The sequence below is a fragment of the Chinchilla lanigera genome, unplaced genomic scaffold (assembly GCF_000276665.1).
Source record: "Chinchilla lanigera isolate Chin_1 unplaced genomic scaffold, ChiLan1.0 scaffold00022, whole genome shotgun sequence".
NCBI lineage: Eukaryota > Metazoa > Chordata > Mammalia > Rodentia > Chinchillidae > Chinchilla > Chinchilla lanigera.
The window spans coordinates 110,255-118,705 of record NW_004955423.1 but is presented as its reverse complement, the minus strand read 5'-3'; the positions used below and the strand labels follow the sequence as shown (position 1 = coordinate 118,705).

Here is an 8,451-nt window from a genome sequence, read left to right as displayed (position 1 = left end):
CAAAGAAAGTTTGCTACCAAAATCTTACAGTAGACACTAGGCTGTTATGCTTATTAATTGATCTCATATGTATAATTATAGATCAGCATGATTTTAGTCTCTATTCTTTCATTTCACTAATCAGAAGCATAGCATTTACAGAACAAAAGAGTGGTGCAGTCACCCAAGGATCATGATAGCTCAAGCTAACTGTCACAAGTTTAGACATAAATTCTCACCATGTGAACAAAACTGGATCCAACTCTTTATCAAAAAGTGCTGGTGGAGGGTGTCAGACACCTTCCAAAGTAGACCCCCAACCCAATGGCTGGTGGATGGACAGCAGCAGGGACAGAAGAAAAACCCTTTAGAAATTATGCTGAGAAAATGCACCCTTTATTCAAAACATTCATGTTGCTCACGCTGAGTAGCCATACACTTGGGGGATTTAAAGAGCAACTCCTTAGAGGGCATATTTTCTGGCCAACTTGACCAATCCCTTATGTAATTTGAGTTTTTCTTCAAGATATTTTCAACTTCTTTTCTTCTTTCAATATAACCTTCCTCAGACTAAGAACTGTTTATTTTTCTCCTATGCTGTATGTATCTGTCTCAGAAGCTCTGTTAGTATCTGTGAGTGAGGTGAAGTATCACAGTAAGAACTCTTGGAGCTACTTCATCCAGACTCAGGCTAAGCACGTAGCAGTATTTTTTCCATGTCACCCTTATAAATGGAAACCAAGGCTGGAACACTGCTCCCATTCCCACCCCTGTACTGCCAGTTAACCCTACAGGTTCTCCTCCCACGGCTCAGGGACCTTGCCCTGCGACATGGCAACAAGGAGCTACTCAGAAGCTGTGACTGTGCCTTGTGGACAGTTGCACAACTGCAGTCCTGCCTAGGGCCTGCGCTCTGCACTGACCACAGCTCATGCAGCAGCAGAGTCAGATAAGTTTGAATTAGTGTTGTGAAAAAGGAAGGAAAAGTGGAGGCTTATGTGGGCTACTGGATGTTGAAAATGAACTGGGGCTAAGAGATGTACAAGATAAAGAATATATGAACAGAATGGAAATGTTTATAAGACACGAGTCCCATGGCCTCTTGATGTGCACCTTAAGTCTCTGGGTATAATGTAACTGTTCAGCTGTTTAAATGATCTCAGATACCTTTTGCAAAGGTTAGGGAAAACCAAAGCTCACATTCCAGACACCAGTTGGAATATACCTGAGTCCTGCTTCTGTAATATCCTACTGACTTGATTTTGAGGTGCTCTTGCTGTGTTATTTTGTTATAATTTTCCTTTCCACACAGATTTTTTAACACTGGGGAGAAGGGCATGAACCATTGTTTTACTTTCCTTTTCTGCAACTACACCTAAGTACATGACCTACAGGATACCATAAGAGCTGTTTTCTCAGCTCAGAGGGAAAGAAAGCAATGATGCCCCACACTTATCCACCAAAAACCCACCTTTGGATGTAGGGTGTGGGGAGACTGTCTCCAGCTTTCAAATTCACTCCATCCTTTGCTCAGACTCAGGGGTCAGTTCCTGTCCCAACCTGAGAAAGGAGGTCCCGTGTTTGCTAGTGGAGGTGTTAGGCAGGTAGACCACAGCAGAGACACACCTAAGAGACAAAGGTAGACCACACCTAAGAGACAAAGAAGAGCCCAACATAGCGTGTGGTGGCAGTTACAGTTAAATGAAGAAATGAAAACCTCAGTGTGTAATACTTTTGTAATCATTTGTTACATCTCAGACCCAAAGCAGTCCCAGCAGGACATTTTAAGGTTACACATTGTACACATTCATTCCCATACCTGAACACTTGGCTGTCTGCTTCCAAAACAAGGCACACAGCATTCCTGACTGTCACAGCTGATGGCCCAGTGATACTGGGAAGAGAAACAGTCTTTAAAGATCTTCCTGCCTTGGGCTGAAACTTGATTTAGATTAGAACTCATCTCTGATAAATTTCTTTCCTAAGTTTCTTGTATGACTAAGGCCTCTGAGGGAACACTGAGCACCTGAAAAGAACAAGGAAGACATTTTTGAGATATTGACATTCCAAAGTAACCTCTCAGAAAAATATCAATAAATGCATGCATTATGAAAATAAAATAATGATAATTCCCATGGTTTCCTGAACCCCAGGGGTAACTCTTACATACAAAAGAAGATACCCAAACTTGCACTCGGTACTCATGCCTTCCTGGCACTGCCTGCCTTCTCATATGAAAGCATAAGCTTCCCTATATCTGCTTTACATTAAACTCTACCTATATTTCTGCATGCACCTTTGTGCCTCAACTGAAATCTTTCATCAGCAATACAAGAACCAAAGACCAAAGAGTGAGAGGCTGGTTCCTCATGGCATTGGGACCTGGCTTCCTCATGATAGTAGAAAAAGAGTAACTCATTTCCTTGGGTACACTTGAGAAGGTCACCCTTGAGCCCAGAGTGTTCTCACCTAAGGGAAAACACAGTCCACAGAATCACCCTTCAATGACCCTTGTTCACGGAGAAGACATGATGAGAAAATTTCCCTAATCCCTGGGAGGTTGGCTTTGGAATGTGTCTTATTCTTTCCAGATGTGTTCCCTAATAATAGTTATTTGCTGTGTTGTAAGAGTGACTCTATGTTCCCTGTGCTCACAGTGAACAAGGGGGAAATAATCTATAAATGAATACAAAAGTGAAGTAATTTGAGATTTATTTTTAGAGGGGCCTGGATGGGCCTTACAGTTGATAGCACTATCATGATGGCATACAATTTGAAAAGAAGAGATAAAGGGGCTGGGGATTTAGCTCAGCAGCAAAGCGCCTGCCTGGCAAGTGCAAGGTCGTGAGTTCGGTTCCCGGTACTGGAGAAAAACAAAAAAAAAAAAAAAAAAAAAAAAAAAAAAAAAAGAAAGAAGAGATAAAACTACATTACTTGTCAGTGATATAATGCCATATGGAGAAAATCCCAAGGAATCTAAAAGACAAAAAACAAGCAAACAATACTCTTTTAAAACTAACAAGGTTGCTGAATAAAAAATCAGCATACAAAAATCAATTGTATTTCTCTATGCTGTCAAAGGCCAAATGGACACTAAAACTAAAAACACACTACCATTTACTGCACCCCCCCAACAAAATGTATAGCAAAACATTTATGTGGCTGCTGAACCCTGTAAAGTGTGATAATAAGAGAAATTTAAAAAGTTGTAAACAAATAGGAAAACATACTTTGTTCATAGATTAAAACATTCAACACAGTAATGGTGTCAATTCTCCTGAAACTGTTCCATCAATTTAACACAATTCCTATCAGAACCCCCCAGCAAGATATTTTGCAGACTTAGACAAGATTAATATTAAATTTATGTAATTTATTAATTAGAGTAGTTAAAACAATTTAAAAAAATAAGAATAGAGTGGTAGGAATTACTCCATCCAATTAAGATTTGCTATATAGCTACAGTAATCAAGATAAGGTGTATAGGGATATATAGATTAACAGAACATAAGAAAGAAGCCAGCAATAAACCCATACACATACAGTCAACTAATTTTTGACAAAAAAAAATCAGTGGAGGGAGAATTGTGTAGATCAAAATAATTTTGATCTCTACCTTGCATCTTATGCAAAATTAACCCAAAATAGAGCATAGACAAATATATAAAAGTTAGAATACTATAAAAGTTTTAGAAAAGAATATAGAAGAAAATCTTTAGGACTTAGGGCAAGGTGAAAAGTTCTTACACATGATGCTAAAAGCATAATCCATAAAAGAAAAAATTGATAAGTTGCACTGTATCAAAATTAAAATATTTTTCTCTGTGAAAAACTCCATAAAAGATGAGAAAACATGCTACAGACCAGCCGAACATAGTTACAAATCACATATGTGACAAAAGACTTGTATCCAAAATATATAAAAATCTCTCCAAACTCAACAGTACTGAGGGATTAGGGACTGGGGATACGGTAGGGTGTGTGTGACTAGGAAGGTATACCACCACAGATATTTCTGAAGTGATGGAACAGTTCTACATCTTGATTGTGGTGATTGCTATATGAATTTAAATGTGATAAGATTGCAAAGAATCTTATAAAAAGCCAGTGAAACCTGAAAAAATTCTGTGTATTGTAATATTGTCAACTTATTGGTGGTCATATTGTTCTATAAATATGCAAATGTTAGCATTAGAGAAAATTGGGTGAAGAGTACTCAGGCCCATACTATAATATTTTTTGCAATTCCCTTTGAGTCTATAATTATTACAAAATAAAAAAGGTTTAAAAATTGTTACCTGAATGATCATCACAGTTGGGAATCCCCCTATGGTAACTGAGACATAACTCTATTGTCGGCCTCTAGACTGCAGGTCTTTACAGGTAGGAAAGGGCTTATGTGTCACTGTGAACTCCATATTCTGATCACACTAAAGTTTTCAGTATGTTTCCTTTTTAAAGTTTATTTTTATTTGTATGTTTATAATACATAATAATTACATTTAGATTGAATATTTGGTACAAACACTATCACATCTTGATCGTTTTTGTTGCACCCCCCTCCTCTGCCCCTTTTCTCTGATCCTTTTTCATCTCCAAAAACTCTTCCTCCCTATTTCTTACCAACTGTCCTTTATTTGCTCTTTAAGTGATTAATATTTGCATTTTTTCATATAAGAGAAGCCATGTGATACTCATACACATTCTGTGTCTGATTTATTTCACTTAGCATTATGATCTCAAGAGCCATCTATTTTCCTACAAATGATTCAAATTTATTCTTCTTTATGGCTGAGAAAACATTCATTTCCCATTCTTTTGTTGAAGGGCATACACTTCCATAATTTAGCTATTGTGAATTGTGCTACTATGAACATGGGTATGCATGTATCACTATAATATGATGACTTGCACTCTTTTGGGGAGATATCCAAGAGAAGTATGATAGGGTCAAATGGAATTTCTAATTTTAGTTTAGCTTTTTTGTTGTTTTTTTGAGGAATTGCCATACTGATTTCTACCATGGTTGTACTGGTTTACACTCCCATCGACAGTATAGAAGAGTCCCTCTTTTCCCACCTTGTCACCATTTCTTCATGAATCCTTCATGATAACCACACTTACTAGAGTAAGACAGATTCTCAGTATTATTTTGACTTGTATTTTTCTAGTGGCTGAAGATGCTGAACATTTTTTCATGTACGTATTGGCTATTTATATTTCTGAGACGTGTCTATTCATTTCAGTTGCCCATTTTTTGATTGTGTCTTTTGGGGCCTAATTTTTTTAGTTATATATATTCTAGACATTAGTCCTCTGTCTGAGGAGTAGCTGGCAATTTTTTCCATTATGAAAATTGTCTCTTCACTCTATTGTTTCCATGGTTGTACAGGAGCTTTCTAAATTATGGTTGTCCTTGATCTTCTTCAATTGAAATATGTGCCCTGGTGTCGTTATCTACAACCTGACGTTTCCATTGGCCACTCCCTGATGAGCCACATGTTTTTCATATCTTTCAGATCCTGCAGGCAACAGAAGCTGGCCCAGGGGGATAATAGTATATTCTGTACCTTCCAAGGTAGTGTAAACCCTGAGATGGGTTTCCTGTCATGTGTGTCACTGCATCCTGTCTCTGAGAAGAGTACCCAACACATGGGAGAGATTCTGAAAATAACAGTAAACTGACTTACTATGGGAGAGGGAGAGAGAGAGGGAGAAGGAAAAGGAGGGAGGAAGAGACCAAGAGAAAGAGAGAGAGAGAAGTCTTGCTCAAAAACTAAATCACAGTCACCCCAGTAAGAAGAAAGAAGCAATCATTACAGGTGCATGTATTATACAAGGTCCACCTAAAAAAGTCTCGCTGGGATTCACTGTTTGCAATAATTTCTTCTTTTTCAGCATTCCTACAAACACCAAGGACTGGCTACTGTGCAGTACATTTAGTTCAGTTCTACTCAGAAGCACTTAGTGCCCTAGCACTGTGCCAGCAAGGGGTGTCAGAGATGAACACAGTCTGCTTCCTGCCCCTAAAAGAAACTCCTAGCACCGTCAGATGGGATGTGTACAGGATATAAGATCATTCCAGCAGGTGAACTCAGGCCAGAGATATTGGGGCAGGCCTTCCAAGTTATGAGGCAGGAGGCAAGGGGGACAGGCAGGTGGGCAAACATGCAGATGACCACCACTGAGCAAGTATTCTATGCCAGATACCGTGGTAAATGCTGCCTACATCATCTCACTGAGCTTTCCACAATCTGTAAGGTAGGTTTTATTCTTTCCTGAATCTGGAAGAATTTGGGAGGTAAGAGGAAGGGAAAATTTCCCCCAAGGCAAGAGAACATCATGACTAGAGGCACTGCACAATGAAGCTTGAACACCCAGGAGGTCTGAGGGCCTATAAACACGGCTCATTTGTATTATTGGGCTGGAAACTTAACAAAAATTAAGGTAGGAAAGGTGCTAAAAATTATTTACAGAAGTCAGATCCTGGAAGGCTTCATTTGCCGTGCTAATATATAACAATGGCCTTCACACTTGGCTCTGTGGAAGCCTGGCCTGGGGGCTGGGTTACTATTGCTACAAATATCTGGTTTAAATTTCATTCAAAGTGTTTTTAGAAAATATTGCAGAATATGTTGTTGATGCCCTACTCACACTGCCTGCTTATTAACACTGAAATGCATGCCAGTCCTTGCACTTCTTTAGCCAGAGATTTCTCTAACCACCAGAGTCTACTAGTTAGGGCCAGTTGGCTGGTTGCCCATACCCCAGAGCTCTTAAACAATGCAGCTGATTGTAAAACTCCATGAAAATGCTATTCACTTCCCCTTGGGAGTAATAACTGACCTACAGGTCCTCTGCTGGCTCCCAGAGCTGCCCAGCACAATTAGCTTGTTTGCCCACAGTGGTCATTTACTTGATCATCTTTCTTTCCTTGGCTGTTATCCCTTCCCAGTCATTTGTTGTAATCCACAGGTGTTTCCTAAGACACCTGTCAGATGAATTTATGTCTAAATATGTTTCTGGAGTAACTCAAACTAAGATACCACATACACACTCACACACACTCACACACACATATGCACACAGGCATGCACATTCACATATTCACACACATGCACATGCACACACACACACACTCGCACACACAAACACACATGCACACACACACCAGAGGCAATGCATAAAAAATCAATGGTAATTGTACAACAGTTATATATGATGTGCATGAATTTTAGCATATTGCCAGACATATGCTCTTTGGTGTACTCAGATTAATCTTTTCAACTACTTTGTTCATAACTTTGAGTACTTAATAGGGGTGTCACCTATTTAAAAGATAGTAGCTCTGTAGAAATGATTTCTCAAAATTCAGGTCCATGTAAGTTATCCCAGTTTGTACATTACTATGCCCTTGCCACTGCCTAGTGCTTAACTGTGCATCATGATAAAAAGTTAAGCATTAGCTGTCCTTTCAATAAACCATTAGACATCAGCAGTAGAGTTATCCCAGCTATCCATATATATTTTTCCCTTCCTTCCTTCTTCCTTTTTCTCCTTTCCCTCATCCTAGCTGTTCCTTCCTTTGAGCAATTTCCTTCCCTTTCATAATATCTGTTGTACATTTTGGGTTTTATTTACTCTTTGAGGTTCTCACACTAGGGAGACTATGATGTTTACACCTGTGGATCTGATTTATTTCACTTGAGTATGGTCTCTATTTGCATCCATTTACCTATGAAAACCTCAAGTTGATCTTTCTTTATAGATGAGTAATACTCCATTGTATAAAAATACCACATCCTTTTCATCTGTTCCTCAGTTGATTGACATTTGTGTTGTTTCCAAGATTTAGCTATTACAAATTGTGCTGCTATAAACATGGGTGCACATATATCTCTGTAGTATGATGTTTTCAGTTCTTCTGGAAAAATAACCAAGAGGGGAATAGCTGGGTTGAATGGGGTCTCCAATCCTAGTTTATTGAGGAATCTCCACACTGATCTCCACAGAAGCTGCACCAGTCTACGCTCCCACCAACAGTGGAGAAGAGTTCCTTTTTCCCCACAGCTCCTCCAGCAGTTGTTATTGGTTGATTTCTTGATGATAGCTATTCTTTCTGAGGTGAGATGGAATCTCAGTGTCATTTTAATTTGCATTTCTTGAATGACTAATGATGTTGAACATTTTTTCATGTATTTATTTGCCATTTGTGTTTCTTTATCCAAGAAGTCTATATTCATCTCAGATGCCTATTTTTGGATTGCATCTTTGAATTTGGGGGAGGCCAGATTTTTAAAAATTCTTTATATGTTCTAGATAAAAATCCTTTGCCTGAGAGACAGTTGGCTAAAATTTTTTCCCAATTTGTGGGCTTTCTTTTTTTTCTCTGTTGGTGATTTCTTTATATGTGCAAAAACTTTTCAAGAAGATTAGATCCCAGTTATTGATTCTTTGAAGTATTTCCCATGC

The 8,451-nt window shown here is 38.7% G+C and overlaps 1 pseudogene; it reads right to left on the bottom strand.

Moving 5' to 3' along the window:
- Positions 1-248: 248 nt before the first annotated feature.
- LOC102018615 lies at positions 249-2,184 on the bottom strand (annotated as a pseudogene).
- Positions 2,185-8,451: the final 6,267 nt, after the last annotated feature.